At 40.9% G+C, this 18873-nt stretch overlaps 1 protein-coding gene across 2 annotated transcripts in view; it reads right to left on the bottom strand.

Moving 5' to 3' along the window:
* The window catches only part of LCP1 (lymphocyte cytosolic protein 1), a 71989-nt gene that overhangs the window by 38310 nt on the left and 14806 nt on the right, over positions 1-18873 (bottom strand). The window contains exon 3 of one of the 2 annotated variants that reach the window (XM_017870954.1): positions 18593-18707. The gene's annotated coding sequence lies outside the window, so the exon portion shown is untranslated. Of the gene's footprint in view, positions 1-4420; positions 4527-18592; positions 18708-18873 lie in introns of those variants that run through there. The other variant, XM_017870955.1, reaches the window with a different exon arrangement.

Below are 18873 nucleotides of genomic sequence, written 5' to 3'. Positions count from 1 at the left end.
AATGTTAGATTTTAGAGCGCTACCAGTAGCTAGTGATAAGTATAAGTAGAAGCAGAGAACAAGACTACATTCTAAGTGTCACACGTAGGGCCAGCGAAGAAGCAAAACAATTCTAGTGTTGGGTAAAGGAAGAAAATCTACAAAATATCCAAAGATCACGGTACAATGGGAAATTTTATTACCATAAAAATTGCAATGGCGCCTTCATTTAAAAGACATAGAAAGTGCACATTATTTTAAAATCATATTATTGTTAAACCACAGCAGGCAGGTCAAGATGAAAAGCCTTGAGCATCTGTAACAATATTTTTCTACGAGATTTATGAGTGGAGAGGATCAATTCTGAGAAGCCAAACAGCGAGAACACCTTTAAATTTAAAAAACCCAAACCCTCAGTGATTTAACAGCAAATGCAAAAGAGAAGTAGATTGACTTAGTTTAAAAGGTAAAGTGGAGAAGGGATAATCAGCAACTGACATTGCTGTGATACTGTTTGTCGGTGCTGGGCAGAAACATGAATAGATATCTGGAGACAGTCCCTTTTACCATCAGCATGAGCAGCATATCCTGGAAACACAGCCTAACTTCTGGAGACAGAAGGAACCTCATAAATAATTTATTACAATGTCCTCATTTTATAAATAAGGAAAATGAAGGTCCAATGAGAAGAAATGTTTTATCCATGTGAAACTACAGATTCTCAAGGCAGTGCCAGGCTGGAGCTTGTAAATGCAGGTGCTGATGAGCAGAGCAGGGAAAGGATGGAGTTACCATTAGAAGGGCCCCTAAGGTCCATAACTGAGCAGAGACTTTTAAGCAATTAAACTGAATGTGCAAATGGCAGCAATTTCACAAAGCAAAGCAGCAGGAAGGGGATATAATTAATGTAAAAACAGGCAGACCAGATCATTTTTAAGAAAGACATTGAGCCAGGTGCAGTGGCTCATGCCTGTGATCCCAGCATGTTGGGAGGCCGAGGTGCATGAATTGCTTTGAGCTCAGGTGTTCAAGACCAGCCTGGGCAACACGGTGAAACCCCATCTCTACCAAAAATATAAAAATTATCCAGGTGTGGTGGTGCATGCCTGTGATCCCAGCTATTCGGGAGGCTGAGGCGGGAGGATCACTTGAACCCAGGAAGCAGAGGTTGAAGTGAACTGAGATTACACCACTGCACTTCAACCTGGGTGATGGAGCGAGAGTCCATCTTAAAAACAAAAAACAAAACAAAACAAAAGATACCACTGGTGTTGGAATCAAATATTGGGTACTTTACATAGTCCACGAATGTGTTTTCCTGGAAAAAAAATGCACCCATTTTTATTCATGCATATTTGAAAATATGGGTTATGATAATATTAGTAAGATTAATAAGTAATATAAGTAAGATTAATTGGTGATGGCTTTAGTTTGCAAATTACTGGCACCATATAGGCAGCAAACTATAGGGCCATTGCTGCAGTAATGGGCATGCTGAGGCATCTGCAGCTTAAAAGGAGGGGCTAAAGAAAGCATGTATCTTCTGAGGCATAAGTGAGTGGTTTCTTCAGCTCTGCCCGAGTACTCCTGCATTGAGTGTGGTCCTTTTTAATGACTACGTCATCTAAATATGCCCTGCCACAAACCATGTTCAGGTTTTTTGCAAATCCGTGTTCAATTTGGGAACTCCCCTCCTGAATTACTGCCCAAATCAAAAATCTATGATAAGAAGACAAATCATTCATCAAGGTCATGTCTGAGCTGCTAGTTTTTTGTGTGTGTTTGTGTGTGTGAGAGCACTTACATTTATTAAATCAATAGGTGTAGAATCTCAAGACATTGGTCAAAACAAAAAAAGCATTGGTTGTTCATTTTTAAAACTGTTATTATTTTTTAAACCATAAGAAAAAGAAATAGCCCCACCCCAAACTGCAAAAGCCACTCATTTCTTTAAGTCAGTGAGTTTTGAGCTTCTGTTTAAATGGTGCTGGTATTTCCCAAGTCAGTAGCGAAGGGAATTTCTGAGGATGAATTATCATAAAAGTACCTGCACTTCAGTTCTCTGAAGTCTGAATATAGAAACAATTTGTGGGAGTTTTCTCTTGAACACAGTGCTGCAGAATTTACAGAAGAAGAAACATCCTCTAAAGTAAATGCAAAAATGTAGATGGAATTTTCTCTGAGGAGTTTCATAACTGATAATTAAAAGAAGCAGAAAGGTTGGAAACGGTGACCTGTCTAGAGAGAGATGCTCACAGGCTGGAATCATTTCTGAAAGATAGTAGTGCTGGGCTAGTTGGTATTTTGATTCAATATACTGATGCCGAATCATATAACCTGCCAGGATCAGGGAGGCATCGGTGACCCGGTATCACCTTGCCAAAGGACTCTTTTGAACGTGCCCCACTTTTCCTGCAACTTGATTCAGTAGTTAAAGTAAAACTGGACACTCAGGACTCAAGTTCCTAGCTCTGCCTCAATAATTTCAGTACATTTCCAGAGGAGAAATCATACAACTTCCAAACATCTCAAGAACAATCAGTAATCCAAAACAACACATCATCTAGAAGAACATTCATATTGTAAGCTTTAGCATTAGACTATGACAACTAAAGAAACGAAAAATAAAATATGTAGGACTCTGAAGTAAAATAAAATACCCATACATTTTTTAAAAGCCATCAAGATTAATCTATTTAAGGAAAAACATGGCTTTTACTTAATCCTGTCCCCTTCATTTTATAAAGTAGACCACTGTAGATCTTACTTTGAGAATATATGGAATTTACTGTATATTCTTGGCATATTATATCTCTGTGGATAATGGTATGCCTAACTTTTACATAAAGGATGATTCCGAAAATATAATTTTAAAATGACTTTGTTTTTGAGAAACCAAATAATTATAAATGGCCTTAAATACAGATGGTCAGTTAAAGGGACTCTTATGAATCTTTTTGTCAAGTCAGAATCTCCTCCAGATTGTCCTTTTTCTCCCTGTGGATACATGGATTCTCTCAAAGCCTGCTCCAGAGTACAGAATTCTTCTCTCCGCAGGCTCTGATGTAAATGTCATAGGGTGGAAGGTAGAGGGAAGGCTATTCACAGCGTAGACTCAGCGGCTCTCCTCTGACACTGTTATCTCAGGCCACATAAACACTTATGGGAAGCTAACAAGCCAGATTACTGCAAACTTCATCAGCCTCATATTGCTCTGGGTGCCTCTGGTTTGACCACTACATTGAGGGGCTTCTGAAGCTGCGTAGCACATCTTACAAAGCCTGGCTCTGTCACCATCCAAGGAGTTCTCATTCTTGCCTTCTCTCCCTTAGTACATTCCTGATACCTCTGTTTTCTACCATGTTGCCCAATCCCATTAAGAGTGTCACACAAGAACAAGCCTCCTTCAGGAAAAGGGGATACTCCAGGCTGGGGCTTCGGCAGGCCTTTCTCTGCCTTAGCATCTCTCTCCTTCCCTGAGCTATAGACAGTGATGCTTCTGGTACTAACATCTTTAAATTCTACAGCTACCCTTTAGCCCACATTCTACTAGAAGCACTTTAAGATCCAGACCTTCCCCTACTGAAAGTGCAGAGTACCCCAAATGCATCTTTTCAATAAGTTGAATATTATGGGCTAGCTGTTTAACCATGATTGCATTATTGCCTTGATACCAAATGCCATCCATTCGTTCTTCCACTCCACATATGTGTCTATATGCGAAGTACTGCCCTGGCTAGGGGGTTGGAGACGGGCTGCAGGCATGAGTTATACAAAGACTGGAGCTTCATGAAGCCCACAGTCAAATGTCAAGTTTCAAATGCAGCACATGGATTACAGCTAATTTGCTGTGAAAGGGTTAATGCAATGAAAAGAGTTCTGATGATCAAAAACAAACAAGTGAAAAGGTTAAACATGGGACACTGAAGGAAAAATAAAACCAGATTAAGTGTAAGAAATTGGCACAGAGGCTTATCAAAAAAATAAAAATATGAAATACCTAAATCAGCCTAGGCAATTACGATATTGAAATAATTAATATACTTGAACATCTCCAAAGAAATCAAAATGGAAATAACTGGCAGGAAATGGAAGAAAGTGCCAAGCTTGGCAGTCAGGAGACCTAGGCTGCTTCCTGTCTGTGTAACTTCAGGCTCCATCTGGCCTCTATGGGACTCAGTTTTCTCATTTGTAAATTGAGAAGCAGAGTCCCTTCTATGTTAAAACTTCCAAAATTCTATGCAGTAGCTGACAAGTATACATACAAATTAGAGCTAGATTAGAAAGCATTGCAAATGGGTTGAGAAATAGGTGCTGGCACCATCAGCAGCTGCAGCTTTGACCCGGAGGTGCCTCCTGTGAAATGGAGCAAGTGAGGGAGTAGGTAGCTCCCAGCCCAGCCTGGCTCCTGGGGGCTGGGGGGCTATGTTCCAGCTCTTACCTCAGCAGCACGTAAAGCTCTGTCTAGATGCATTCTCCTCACTGGCCCCAGGCAGACGCCCGCTGCTCAGCTCCCTAGCTGCTGGACTGCCCCACACAGAACAGGGAAGTTCCCAGAGCAGCACGCGAGACCTATTTTATAGGATGTCACCACACACAGCTTAAGACACGTTGTTCCAGTTCACTCCTAGCTTCTAGGCAAGACGGTACGCAAACTGTCCCAGAAAGAGAGCCATCTACTATTTTGTTAAAAATATCCAAATAAGGAAATCCTACATCCTCTCTGGTGTCTCATATCCCTACTTTTGTAACCTAAATCTTTTCTGATACGATCAAAGCTCTCTCTTTCTTGGGTTATTCTCAGAGGAAATAGTAGGAGCTGTTCAATTCATAAAAATTCCATCACATGCCTTGGTCTCTTCAGATTCTTGTAACCTGCTTTTTTAGGGCTGATTCTCCAAATCTTTCATATTTTCTTTGCTATCTTCTGGGTCTATGCCAACTTCCTTACAGAATGAATGTAGTAAGAATAGCAGTCATAGAACGTAGAGGTGGAGGGATCTTAGAGATATCTATGTGGCCACTCCCCTGTCACAGAGTCATGAAATGACACCCACGTTAAAGGACATGCCCAACCTCACAGAGCTTATTGGAGGTGTGGCTGGGACCAGAGTCCAGACCTCCTTATTTCTCTCCTTTCCGCTTTAATAAGTTTTAAACCCTAAGATTGGATTCTTCTCTTTAATTAAGACCTTCTCCACATACAGTAAGAACAATCCCCCAAGATTTCAAATGTCTTACGAATACAATGTCATGTATGTTTCTTGCATACGAAGGGGAATTTATCTAGGTATGGCAAAGGCACTGTTCAGGTTTAGGCTGCAATTAACATGTGCCAAATCACATACAAATATTGTGTATTCCAGGTCACGATGACTCTTCCCTCCCTGCATTTGTCTCTACATTTATTCTATTTTTTGTCCTTAAAGAGACAGATCTCACTATGTTGCCCAGGCAGGAGTGCAGTGGCTCTCACAGGTGTGATCCCATGACTGATCAGCACAGGAGTTTTGACCTGCTCCATTTTTGATGTGAGCCAGCGCACCCACTCCTCCTTAAACAACCTGGTGGTCCCCTGCTCCCATATTGATGCCAAACTTAGTGCTGACACCCAGTTGACATAGCACACTACAGCCCAGAACTCCTAGACTCAAGCCATCCTCCTGCCTCAGCCTCCCGAGTAGCTAGGACCACAGGCGTGCACCACCACACCTTGTTGTACATCGATTCTTGACTAAGGCCCTCCAAATTTCCTTAGCAACCGAAGAGCAAACTCAATTAAAACAACTCACCACGAGATGAAATGTTCAAAAGACAAGACAGCCAAATTCATAGATCAATACTAAAATGACACCTCAGACTTATCACAACAATCATCACGGTTTCGGGCATCCTGTTCTGGAGGCTGGGGAGAATCAGCGAGCCCTTCCTCCTCAGAGCTTTGGTCCAGATATCTGCAGTGTGGTCCCGGTTTCCACTCATCTCTCCTAGCAGATTAGTGTCTGGCACATGCGAGGTACTCAGTAAATGAGCTGTATACCTGAACAAAACAATCTATAAACTAACGGTCTGCAGGACTTGAAAAGTCCCCATCACCTGCTTTGAGGAGTTTAACAATATTCTTGTGTATATACTTAGACAATCCCATCCACTGAAAGGTACAGACACCTAAAACAAGGCTAATAAATGCTTCAAATTCACATTAACCCACTTTGCTGGAAAGACAACTTTGGTGAGTTAATTTGGTGTCTAAAGGGCAGCTGCTGGCCCGAGGTCGTCTGTGAAGTGGCACCTGTACCTGCTCCCCAGCCCTACCTTGCCAGATGCAAAAGCATTTCTGTCTGAGATCACAGATCCTGACACTGGGCTTCTTGGCGCTGTTGCTGTAAACCCTGCTGGCTGCCGGTAATGCTTGGCAGTGGGTCTCTATCCAACTCTGTAGGGCCTGCTTGTAAGCTGAGTGCTGCTGAGGTGGGAGGGAAAGGAACTGTGGAGACAGAGCAGTGACTGAAAGCTGGGCAAACCCATCTGGGATGGACATGTGCGGTGTACCAAGGAGCACGCTGGAAATATAGGTGCTAGCATTTACCTGCATGTAATCTGAGTCTCACTCTCTGAACTATGAAATTCATCCTCCAGTAATTCTAAACGTCTGTCACTAAACAAATTCATACATTTGTAAATTTCTTCCTTCAGGAGACATCTGCCAAACACCTACTATATGCCAGGTCCTGTGTTAGATGCTGAGAACACAGAGATGTGGCTCTGGCCTGTTGAGCAGGGGAGAGAGACACAGTAACTAGAATACAGGGGAACTTTTTAGGTCCACAGGAAGAGGGAAAAAATAGTTCTCCCCTGGAGAGCCAAAGACGGCCCCCTAGAGGAAGTGACATTTGACCTACATTTCAACAGAGGAGGAGGAGATTGCTTAAAAGTCAGTCTATTTTTTTCTTCATTCATCTGAGAGTATTACTCCATGTTCTCTCTATAGAAAGTCTACCTATTGGGAGTCAGAGAAAGGGCAAATAGCTAAAGAACAAATGAGAAGACCAGTTGGTCAATAAAAATAGCCGTTAACGTTAATGAGTGGTTAACTCAGTGCTAAATGTTTTATAGGCATTCACATTTAATTTTCATCACAATCCTATAGGGTATTACTATGATTCTCACTTTATAGATGAGGAAACTGAGGTTTAAATAACTGGCCCAGGGTCACACAGCTATCAACTGGAGTGGCCTCCTGCCTTTCCTGCCATTTCTGGATATGGGATTCCTGTCATCTTTTGGGGTTACACAAAGAGAAACCCTTAAAGGTCAAAGCTCTGATCTCATGTTAATTAGGGAAGCACATATTTTTGCAAGATTTTACTTAGGATTGGGGCCCTGCCGAGGTTCTCTGGGGGAGTTCTAAATGTGTCTTCTCTTCAGTTTCTCAGCATCTTTAAAGGAAGTATTAAGAAGAGCAAGAACACAACCAGGCTTGATCTTTTCTGCCTGTGTCCCCCCTGCCACTGGGGGAGAAAAGTGTCCTCTTTGCCAGTGGCCTCCACACCTCAGTCATCCACTCACATTTCATCAAGCACATACCTTGTCCTGGGTACTAGAGATACCAAGATGAACAGCAGAGAATCCCTGCTCCTGAGGGGCACACAGTCCAGTAAACGAAATAGTCATGCAAATGCAAGACTACACTAATGTGAATATTTTAAAGATATTATTTGCATGGAGCTACAGGAGCACAGAGAAGGAAGTACAGTGGGCCCATGAATAACACGGGTTTGAATGGTGTGGATCTAAATATACACAGTTTTCTTCAATACAGTCAGACCTCATTGTCCTCAGGTTCAGCATCTGCAACCAAACGTGGATGGAAAATACAAGTATTCACAGAATGCGAAACCCAGGGAGACCAAGGACCGACTTTTGCTACATGCGGGTACCACAGGGCTGACTGCAGGACTTGGGTATGTATGGATTTTAGTACCGAGGGGGTTCCTGGAACCAGTGCCCTGTGGATACCGCAAAACGACTGTATTGAACTCTGCCTGGGAAGCGAAGAGAAGGTTTTCCAGAGAAGGTGATGTTGCCCGCTGAGCTAAGTCTTAGGGACCCAGTAGTTTTCCAAACAGATAAAACAGAAAAGGGCATTCCAGGCAGAGAAAATAGCACTGCAGGGTCGGGCGTGGTGGTTCACGCCTGTCATCCCTGCACTTTGGGTGGCTGAGATGGTGGATCACCTGAGGTCAGGAGTTCGAGACCAGTCTGGTCAACGTGGTGAAAACCCGTCTCTACTAAAAATACAAAAATTAATTGGGTGTGGTGATGGACACCTATAATCCCAGCTACTCAGGAGGTTGAGGGAGGAAAATTGCTTGAGCCCAGGAGGCAGAGGTTGCAGTGAGCCGAGATCGCGCCATTGCGCTCCAGTCTGGGCCACAGAGCGAGACTCCGTTACAAAAAAAAGAAAAGGAAGGAAGGAAGGGAGGGATGGAGGGAGGGAGGGAGGGAGAGAGAGAGAGAGAAAGAAAGAAGGAAGGTAAGGAAGAAAATAGCTCTACAAAGTGCAAAGCAAAAGCACACAGAAGAAACTATGGCAGGTTGGATATGGCTAAAGCCAGGGATGCAGGAGGAGACCTCCAGGATGAGAGGCTGGTGAGGTGGTATCAGCGTGCTGCTCCGTCTCACTAGCTCTTGTTTCTAGAGGCAAAACCTCGGTGATGCAGGCTATACTCCACCCACCACAGGTAACGTGAATGCGAACAACAAAATAATTCTGTCCGGAAACCATTTTGGTTTGTTTGTGTGTGCATAGCTTTCTCCTTAAGTCACTGTCTCCCATTTAGAAAATACTGCAAAGACAGGAGGGAACTGAACATGTTAGAACGGGAAAACAGGGGCCCTGGAGGGTGAAGTCACTCCCCAAAGTCTCAAAGTGAGTCAGTGACTGGTCCAAAAAGAGAAGTTAAGTGGAACCTCCGGAGTCTTAGTTTGGTCTAACCAATAGGTGGAAACAACACAAGTCAGTTGGCATTTTAAGAACCTAAAGTTTTATTTAAAAAACCCTTGAGATACATGGTCTGTGAAATGTGCTTTACTTCTTAGATGTGTGGATCTAGGATACAGGGATACATCCATGTAAAGGCATTCCACACAAAAGCTAATGCTCCTCGCTTCCTTTATGAAATTAGGATCATTATGTATTGTTTTAAAAATGAACCAACTAGGCAGTGACATGGTATGGTGAAATGCTGAATTTTCTGACTCAACTATTTTTTTGCTGTGTGTCTTTGAATATGTTATTTAAATTTTCTGAGCCTCAGTTTCTTCATCTTTAAAGAAGGAGTGCTAATAATGCAACCACACCATTCATTTCATAGGGCAGCATTAGGATTAGGTGAGACAGACTGTTGAAAATATATACAACAGTGCCTGGTGACTGAAGGGAGGAAGAGAGTAAGGGAGGAAGGGAAGAAAGAAGGAAGAGGGAAGGAACAGAGGAAGTTAAAAGAAAATGTATAAGAACTAGAACTTTTGCAAAATTATCTTGGAGAACAAACCCCAATTTCTAGTATAAATTGTAGGAAATATTGTCAAGTCACAACTTAAAAGCAACGCTTAGTTGTGTGTATGTTATGTGTTTTTGTGTAGACGTAAATCTAGATCTCACATCCATGCTCTATGTTTTAATGTTCTCAGTCTGGCTTATTTTGGCTTTGGTACCACATTTCTTATTCGGAGTCCTTGCAGTCAGGTACTGCAGAACTGGCAGATGATACCAACCCAAAGCCAGACAGCATTGGTATTAGCTCATCCTGAGTGGCGAAGGGGCTCTGGGCTTTGCCTTGCCTGAGATGCTGGCAGTGGAAAGTACCTCCTTACAGTTGAGGAAGTGTGGCCAGAGTGGGAAAATGTACAGCAATCTTAAGAAAAGCCCAACCACATACACATGAGCCATGAAAAGAAAAGAGATCTCTGGGCATCTGTGATGAGGACCACTGAGCACCATCTCCTCCCTGTCAGATGCACCAATGCTCAGAGCTGATTCCGTTACCCTGCACTACTCTCTACCTGCTTCTCCACTCTCTAATTCTCCAGGCATTTTCACCATTGTAGTTTGAGCTGAAAAAGAGTGAGACAATGTACAGCAGACATTTGTATACAAGCAACGATAACAGAAACTTCTATTTATTTTTAACAATGTGACCTCATTCTCAATAGGCTCCTTGGAGCTGTTATTTTGGAATCTCTAATGACAAGCTTATTTGCAGAAAAAAACAAAAGGAGGAGTTACAGATAAATTGAGGCAGGAAATTTGTATTAATTTGATGGGCTCTCTTTATCTTCTTTTTTTTGAAAGCTACAGTTTAGTTGGTAAATATTTACCAACAGCAACGTACAATGGAATATGTGTAACATTTCTTTTATCAAAATTTTAGTGGTCAAATAGCCTAATCTAATATCTTCATAGCTATTATTTTAAAGACTTGCCACCATAAAATCCTCAAGCATTTATATTTATTTCTCAAATATGTTTGGTATACCAGCAAATCTAACAAAAGGAGACCTGGGATGTCTTCCTGATAGAAAATGTGGAATTACAGGATGGGTGCAGTGGCTCATGCCTGTAATCCCAGCATTTTGGGAGGGAAGTGGGGGGATCATCTGAGTTCAGGAGTTCAAGACCAGCCTGGCCAACATGGTGAAACCCTGTCTCTACTAAAAATACAAAAAAAAATTTAGCTAAGTGTGGTGGTGTATGCCTGTAATCCCAGCTACTCGGGAGGCTGAGGCAGGAGAATCTCTTGAACCCAGTAGGTGGAGGTTGCAGTGAGCTAAGATTGTGCCTGGGCAATAAGAGTGGAAACTCCATCTTCAGAAAAAAAAGAAAGAAAGAAAAAGAAAATGTGGAGTTAGAAATAATCATTCAATAATCATGGAATCACAAAAAGGTATATAGACATACTATCAGGAAGCAACTAGTGGATCATGTTAGAAGATACAAAACAGTTTAAATAGACATGGATCATTCCTTTAAGAAACTGCTAACAAAATGAGAGACAGGAAAGGTGTGAATCTTGACTCTGGCAGTTACCGGTTCTGTGACCCCAGACAAGTCACTTAACACTCCCTGAACCTCAGCTTGGTCATCCGGAATAAGGATATAAATAATAACAACTTTACCTAGCTATTTATGAAAATAAAAGAGTAATTATCTTTCAAGTGCTTGGCATGATGCCTACTAAATATCAGGGGCTCAGTAAGTCAGTGGTGAAGTGGTGATGCTGGGTGGAGTAGATATGCTCCATGTCTACATAGGTGACAACATGGGAAAATGGAAGGGGAAAATAACCCACAACACACCTAGCGAGTGGGTAGCACTTGCCTGATTTTATAGAGGATGAACTTCAGAGGCTCCAGAGACTTGCTCAGGCTCCACATTTCCTAAGAGGCCAGAATATAAATCCAAATCTGTCTCTACCTTTGCTCCCGTTTCTTTATGCCACATTTGCCTCTTTTGTGCCTGGGAGCTGCAGACACTCGGGTTTAAAAAACTGGTGCTCGGCCGGGCGCGGTGGCTCAAGCCTGTAATCCCAGCACTTTGGGAGGCCGAGACGGGCGGATCACGAGGTCAGGAGATCGAGACCATCCTGGCTAACACGGTGAAACCCCGTCTCTACTAAATGCAAAAAACTAGCCGGGCGAGGTGGTGGGCGCCTGTAGTCCCAGCTACTCCGGAGGCTGAGGCAGGAGAATGGCGTAAACCCGGGAGGCGGAGCTTGCAGTGAGCTGAGATCCGGCCACTGCACTCCAGACCGGGCGACAGAGCAAGACTCCGTCTCAAAAAAAAAAAAAAAAAAAAAAAAAAAAAAAAAAACTGGTGCTGGAGATACGATTCTGGAGGAAGAACTGTGTGTAGTGACCGGTAGGCTGGGTACGGAGGGAGGAGAAAAACTGTGTGAACATCACCAGGTGGATGAAGTATCACAACCGTCATTCTCAGTGGTCACAGAAAAGAAACAGAATTCATGATATTTTGAGGAACAGTCCCAACATGAATGACAACAAGAAAAGGAAAAAAGCCAAAAAGTTCTCCAAGGTGCCTACCATATTCCATCCTTCCAAAGGGGAAACTTTAACACTGTTTATTAAGCATTAGAAACAGTGGGGGAAGTTCAGTTCGCATTTTTGAGATGAGGAAAGGGTGCTCAACAGTGCAAAACTGCATGCATGATCTTCTCTTTTTTCCTTACTCCCACTTTGCACGTATTACCTAGCTTTCTCTATAAAGAATTTGTAACCCACTCTTTGTTCAAGCTGGCCTTTCTGGTGAGGGTGATATGAGCCGATGATGTCAAGGAGGTACAAAGACTCTACTTTTTCAATGTTACACCTGAGATTACTAGAGGCTGGGAAGGGTAGGGGGAAGGTGGAGGACAGGAGAGATTTGTTTAGATACAAAATTACAGCTAGACAGGAGGAATAAGTTCTCATGTTCTATAGCACCATAGGATGACTACAGTAACAGTACACAGTTTTAAAATAGCTAGAAGAGAGGCTATTGAATGTTTCCAGCACAAGAAATAAAAAATGTTTGAGATGATGGAGATGCTCATTACCCTGATGTCATCACTAGACATTGTATGTATTTAAACATTACTAGGTACCCCATAAATATATACAATTATTATATGTCAACTTAAAAATAAATAAAAACTTAAAAAACACTTTCAGGATGGAAGCTATATTGAATGCACTCACATCTATTATAATCTCATGAATTATTATAAAAAGGTTTTTATGGGAAAAAAAGTTGCACCTTGGGAGGCCGAGACGGGCGGATCACGAGGTCAGGAGATCGAGACCATCCTGGCTAACACGGTGAAACCCCGTCTCTACTAACAAAATACAAAAAAAAAAACTAGCCGGGCGAGGTGGCGGGCGCCTGTAGTCCCAGCTACTCGGGAGGCTGAGGCAGGAGAATGGCGTAAACCCGGGAGGCGGAGCTTGCAGTGAGCTGACATCCGGCCACTGCACTCCAGCCTGGGTGACAGAGCGAGACTCCGTCTCAAAAAAAAAAAAAAAAAAAAAAAAGTTGCACCTGAGGTTAATAAAGATTACTTCTACTTTTAAACTTTGCCTAAGGAATGCTGAATAGGGAAAACATGCAAATTTTATACAAATAACATTTGTGTATCCTTTTACTTCATACATTTGGATACACAGCTTGGATAAATTTTAGTGACTACTACTAGACTGAGGAAACAAAATGCAGGGTATTATTTAAATACAAGGTAATTGTTCCATTAATTCACTTCCCTCTAGAAAGTACAACCAGAAAAAGAAGGAAAACAAATTATCCAGAAGATTGCAATTCACATGCATAATTAATCTGCCTGCTGAATTTGGTGTCGGTTTTTCTGCTATGGAGAACATAATCTCTTTTCCACTTTAGCTTACCCAGTCAAGACGGAGTGTGTGAGTGAGTGTGTGTGTGTGTGTGTTTCTGTGTGTCTGTGTGTGTGTGAGAGAAGGAAAGAGAGAGAGAGGGAGACCCTCCCTTCTGTCCTTGTAACCGATGCTGAAACAAGAATCAATGCTGCAACCACAGAACTGTGGGTTTGCTAGTTCCCCAATTTAACAGAGCTTTTCCTTCCGCCAGAAAGAACAACTGACCATCTTTGAGAAACAGGTTCCTTGTACTCGTAAGTGGGGCTGACACAGCCATGGCTCTAAAGTTGAGCAAAACTTACTTAAACCCAGAAAGTGGATCACTTTTACCTCTCTTCTTCCACTAACATTTAAAACAATGTTTCATTCTGTCTCAGTTTTTAGGACACCTATATTTGGCCATTACTATACAATCATAGATACGTGTGCTTGGGTATAAAAACTAGAATGTTTAATCTATTCGTGTCTATCAGTCACAACAGACTAGAAAATGTGAATGCCACTGGGCTAAAATTATTCTAAACTTTAAAGGCCGGGCATGGTGGCTCCCACCTGTAATCCCAGCACTTTGGGAGGCCGAGGCAGGCAGATCACGAGGTCAGGAGATCGAGACCATCCTGGCTAACATGGTGAAACCTGTCTCTACTAAAACTACAAAAAATTAGCCAGGCGTGGTGGCAGACGCCTCTAGTCCCAGGTACTTGGGAGTCTCAGGCAGGAGAATCGCTCAAACCCAGGAGGGGGAGGTTTCAGTGAGCCAAGATCGCGCCACTGCACTCCAGCCTGGGCGACAGAGTGAGACTCTGTCTCAAAACAAACAAACAACAAAAAAAAAGACTAAGAACCTTTTAAAGTTTTTGAGGGTAGAGATCATGTTTTGTGACCCATGCAGAGGCCTATAATTGTTAACAACCAACTAGTACTCAGTCAAGTGTACAGAGGGACTGACTACTGATATTGCTGCTGCTGCTGCTGTGATGACACAGAATAGTCTGTTTAATAAAAGCACTTATCATATAGATGCATTTATTTGGGGGGGATTATGATTATTTGGGCTCAACTTGAGGGCTTCGGTACAAATAAGCACCATGGTTCGCTCCCTGTTTATCTCAGGAAGTTGCCTTGAAATTCAACAGTTAAGACAAAATTGATCCAATTGTAGAAAATAAATAAAACTCGTGAATGAATGAACTTGCCTTCAAATATGAAAAGGACACCAGAAACTACCTCACAGGTCTGTATGACAACTAGATGCTTTTATAGGGTTAAAGCACTTAGAAAAACACCTGATTCAATCTAAGTATTAGCTATTATTATTAGGATGATTAATTGAAACTTCTCCCACTCCCCCCACACCAATATCTTACAAGATGGAGCAGTTATGAAATTTCTGGGCAGACTGATGTAAGCACTGAAACTGACAAACCAAAACAACAGGAACAGTCAATAGTATAAGGCAGGAAGTTGGATCAGAAGGGAACTGAGGAAAGCAACAAGGAGATGCCATGTGGGGATCACCATGGCCACAGCAGCTGTAGGGAGATATCCCTAGGAAACCAGCATCCAATCAGGAGGTGACTTCCGAGAGCCTCAAAATGAAGACACTGTGGAACATTACACTTTTTTAAGAAGTGCGTTTCCACCTGGCAAAACAGGAACACTTGAAACTCTTCATATCTGCGGACACTGATTAGTTTTATATTTTGATGGGTTCTAATTCTAATTTTTATTTCTGCAATGTTCAATATACAGATGAAATCGTATCATTTCATTTGATATCTGTAAGTTGGGAAACTAGCAGATAAAAAAAACTAGGAAGAAAATTAGATTAACTGAAATAATGTCACTCTGCTATAAAATCTACTATTAGTCATAAAATCCAAGCCTTTATAATCTTACTTCATAAGTGTTTGACTCTTCATAAATATAACCTTATAAGCAGATATCTTAATTTTATTTTACCTAACCTGATTTTAAAATTTGCTTGTCATCTCTTCTGTATACACAGAAGGGCCTGGACTCTTTAGGTAACAAGGAGAAGTTGACTTGAGAATTTTCTGAGAAAAATCCAAAGTGACTAAGTAAAAGTTAACAACTGCTCTTGTGTTCTTTGTCATCAAAGAGGCCCATTATCGGGCATACAGTTTTGGCAAGGGTAGCTAAGTTTTGGCCCAACCAATGTATTTATACTAAAATAATGAGATTATAAATTCACCTGTTTGCTAGTCATTGTACATTTTTAAAAATTTCTTGAGGTCAATGTCTATGTGATACTTTGAAGCTAAAATGAGACTAGGGCTTTGGCAAAGCTGAAGCATGCTAGAATGCAAAATATTAAATTATTGTTGTATCTTCATTCATAGCAATAAATGGAAACTCAGTAAGTATTAAGTTAATAAGTGCAATCAAAGTCTTTCATGCATATGTAAGAAGCTGAGAAAAAATACTTGTGACAAGTTTTCAATTCAGTAATTACCATTAGTATCTACTATGTGCCAGAAAAGATAGAGAAGGAGCTCAGGTCTGTCAGCAAATAAGGACTTGAAACTAAGACAATATGATTAATGCTATACTTACTCTAAGATCAGAGTATTAAGCAAATGCACACCCAAGAAACATTTAGTGGGGGCAGGGAGAAGATGGGAAGGCCTCCAAAAGGTAGGTTTCTTGAAGTCAGCCTTGAAAAATGATCAGAAGTTTTAAAAATAAAGAAGAATGCAATAAAGAAACAGTTGGAGTGAAAAAGGGTGAAAGAGAATGGAACTTTCTGGTGGCTTGTGGTCTGGTGCACCAAAATGTGGGTTAGCAGTGGCGGGGGAGGGGATGGGGTAGTGGGAGGTTGAACAGAAGGAAGTGACAAGAAATAAGATTGGGGAAGTGGGTTGAGGCAAGTTTGTAAAGGCACACAATTCTTTAGTAAAATTATGCATTAATTTAAAAATAGTTCTTCATCCCATTATTATATAAAACCTACAATGATATCTCTTATTTATAAAATAAAATGTTTGTAAATTTATTACAAAGTTTTTCTTCTCTCTTTTCTCTCTTTCTCTTGCTCTCTCTCTTTCATCCTCTCTCTCTTAAAACTGTGAGTGCCAAGATCTTGTTAGCCAGATTTAACAAGAAAAGTCTACAAACACCTACCTCTGAGAAAAATATGCTGGCCTGGAAGGGAGGATCTGTAACAGACATAGTCAGTAGGAGCCTGAAACCCTGACCATCTACTGTCCCCCACCTTAACTGCCCAGTGACCTATGGCCAGTTCCTTCAACCATCTAGCCCATTCCTTATCTCTAAAGGTAGTTGAGAGGATTAAACGAGGTGATGCATAAAGAATAGCTGCTTACACTACGTGCTTAATAATTATTGAGTGCTATTATTAATTTCCCGTCCTCTCCAAGTTAAATGGTTACATTCAAATGAGACTACTTGTTGGTCTTTCCTTCCCCAAAGGGTTCAGAGATAGAATTATAAATGAAGTTAAAGCACCGAAATTGTTTCCCAAATTACCGATTGTTTCAAGGCATAATTTACAAAAGAGTCAAAAATTTAAATGCTACAAAGAAAAGCGTCTCTGGGATTGCTAAGGAAATGTCCTCCTAGGCACAGCTCCATCCCACCACAGCAGTGCTTGTTTAAAGGACAAGACCTAGAAGATTTTCCCCTCATGTTCCTGGGGTGAGCTAGAATGAAGAGGAATATCTTCATAACATTTGGGATTGATGCTTTAGCAATGTAACTTAATTTTAAACAGGAGACCTTTTTATTTTGAATTAACTTTCTCATAATCCTTTTATTCCTTCTTAAATATAAGAAAAATACTGACATTCCTTCGCATTCTAATTTATTTTATTCTCACTAATAGTTTTACTTAAAATAAGACACAGCATATTTTTAGTCTGTTCTTTTCTGGGGTTCAAGTCCCTCTTCTCCCAATTTCACATTTTTGCTTATTTAAAACTATTCAAGTGAGATGTGCAAAGTAACATTGGTGGTCACATTTTGCAGTTTCCAGAAATTCACATTTATAGGTAAATTATTAATTCTATTCAAATTTGTCTACACAGACACTCTTTAAACAATTATTCTTAATGGAAACCAAATAGAAACGTATGACAAATGTATGTAAATTCAAAATCAAGGTGTGTGTGGATAAGCCACCTTTATTTGTTTACTGATAGTCCTGACAGAGTAATTTTAGAAAACAAGTTGCTATGTTAAAGAAAAGTTTGATTTTGATAAATATCCTGATTAATGTTTCCATTTCCAGTCTGAATGGCTTTTATGGTTATCATTTGTCAACGGTTCTTAGTGTTATATGATAGTGGTAATTAAGTAAAAGCTTATACTACAAAATTCGAAATGTCTATGTTTGGGTAAAGTTTCTGCAATAAATATCCCATATCAACTGTATAAAATTTCTATTGTAGATAAAAGCCTTTCTCCCAGAATTTGAGTGAATATTCATTGGTATGGTCATAAGCATAACAATTCAGATAATCCTACAGAAACACTACAATTAAGCATTACACAAATTGCTTTTATTTTTAGAGAACAAATGGAAAAGAGAAAAGCTCTAATTCCATGTGGTTATAAAGCACACCCATTAAAAACCTTTGGCGCCAAAAATCACTCAAATAACCAGTATCACATTCAGTAACATATGACTCAAGATATTAATATATCCACTAAAGTACTTGTAAAGAAGTTTTTTAGAAAAACAGAACTGCAGGAACTAAAATTAAACTACCCCCATTAGGCCGATAAGCAGTACAATCTAAATTATCAATACGCGCTTTTCCTGAAAACATTTTAAAGAAGATAAAAATCACAGCAAATAGCCTTCCTGAAATAGAGCAATAGAAATAAACCAGAACATGGTTTGGTTTTAAAAGGAAAAAGAAATCTTAATTTTGGACAGGGGTGATAACTGCAGATAAGTTGAGAAGAACCCAACCCAGAGAGCAGAGGTGCTCCATCTTGGATGGCCACACGAGGTGGCAGCAGATGTCCTGGCCAGTTAGACAGAGGCAGAATCACAGAGTTCTCAGGTGACATGCTCAGATGTCTAGTCCCCCGAAGGCAAAACCCACAATCCACAGAAACAGTGCCGAAGGACATCACAAGCACTTAAAACAAACAAAAACACATGAAGAAAATTTACCTTGTAGGAAAAAAGCTGTCCTTGGTAGTACTGGTGTATGACCAGGAACCCCTTCTTTCTGGTCTGCAGAACAGCTTTGTCAAGCCCGGGTGTGTGGTCACAAGGCAGGAAGTGACTAGAATGACAAATCATCAGCCAGGAAAGAAAAAGATTTTGTCTTTATAAGGACATTTTAACTTTTTTTTCATGTCCCCGCCCCACCAAAAATCACCTGACAGAACAGGTCACACTGAAATTCAGACACCTCCTACCACTTCCTCTTTTTTTTTTTTTTTTTTTTT

This window comes from Rhinopithecus bieti, unplaced genomic scaffold (assembly GCF_001698545.2).
Source record: "Rhinopithecus bieti isolate Rb0 unplaced genomic scaffold, ASM169854v2 scaffold_5273, whole genome shotgun sequence".
NCBI lineage: Eukaryota > Metazoa > Chordata > Mammalia > Primates > Cercopithecidae > Rhinopithecus > Rhinopithecus bieti.
This window is presented reverse-complemented; position numbering and strand designations above follow the sequence as displayed.